The sequence below is a fragment of the Pteropus vampyrus genome, unplaced genomic scaffold (assembly GCF_000151845.1).
Source record: "Pteropus vampyrus isolate Shadow unplaced genomic scaffold, Pvam_2.0 Scaffold55, whole genome shotgun sequence".
Lineage (NCBI taxonomy): Eukaryota > Metazoa > Chordata > Mammalia > Chiroptera > Pteropodidae > Pteropus > Pteropus vampyrus.
In genome coordinates, this window is record NW_011888836.1 from 2,482,434 (window position 1) to 2,483,519 (window position 1,086).

Sequence of the window (1,086 nt, forward strand, 5' to 3'; positions counted from 1 at the left end):
CAGGAGGCATATGTTTTTCTTGGTTTTGCCACTGGATTTTGCAGACTGTCTGGGGCCATTACTTGACTTCTTTGTTTCAGATACACTCATTTGCACTGATATTTTTCCCTGTTCTGTGGTTTGGAGTTAAAATAAAAGGGAGAGTAAATCTTATCCTTCAGAAGGAGGGATCCATTGATGGGTGTAAAGGAGGCTGAAGCCCTCTTACATGTTCCTAGAAAACCATTTGTTAAAGCAACCACCCACTGAACCTAAGCCTGGGCCCCAGTTTAGGGTATTTTTATGTTGAGACTTCTATCAGTGATGGATATTGATACTCCCATTTCTATCAATTTTCTCTCCCTAAACTTCCTCTATGTTTAGCGTAGTAGGGAGTGGGGAGAAATCTTGTTTTTTAAAAAGGTACTGATATTTTGTGGGGATAATATTTTTTTTCCCTTTTCTGAAATAAGTAAGACTCAGCTTTTAAAATATACTTATTGCTAACCCATACGAAACCTATCTATATTCTCGAGTCTCTTTCCGGATATTAAGTTATGAATCTAATGGTCCCTGTGTTTTTTTTTTTTTTGAACTTCTTGTTGTTAGATATTTTCTTCTTGAAATAGTGCTCCCTCATACATACTTTTTAGGATAAAACACCTTAGTAGGAGCCTTGACCCTTTAATGTGTCCCTCTTATTAAATACTACCCAAGGCCATGTAGGAGTGCGTATAGTAAAAAATTTACTTTTATATAATTTTACTTAAATTTTTTTTTTTTTTTGCGTCTATGGCCATGCTACTCTGAACACACCCAATCCTGTCTGATCTCAGAAGTTAAGCTGGGTCGGGCCTGGTTAGTACTTGGATAGAAGACCACCTAGGAAGACCAGGTGCTATAGGCGTAAAAAAAAAAAAAATTGCTCTTTATTTTGACGTAGTTTCTGTAATGTCAGATTTACAGACTTGCAAACATAGCACAAAGAATCTCTGTATACCCTTCAGTTAGATCCTCCAGATTTTTATATTATAACACATTTGCTTTAGACCTCCCCCATTCTGCTTGTATGTGTGCATAATGTATATATACGCACCCACATATGTG

At 36.6% G+C, this 1,086-nt stretch overlaps 1 pseudogene; it reads left to right on the forward strand.

Annotated features, from left to right (window-relative positions):
- Positions 1 to 767: 767 nt before the first annotated feature.
- LOC111739950 lies at positions 768 to 886 on the forward strand (annotated as a pseudogene).
- Positions 887 to 1,086: the final 200 nt, after the last annotated feature.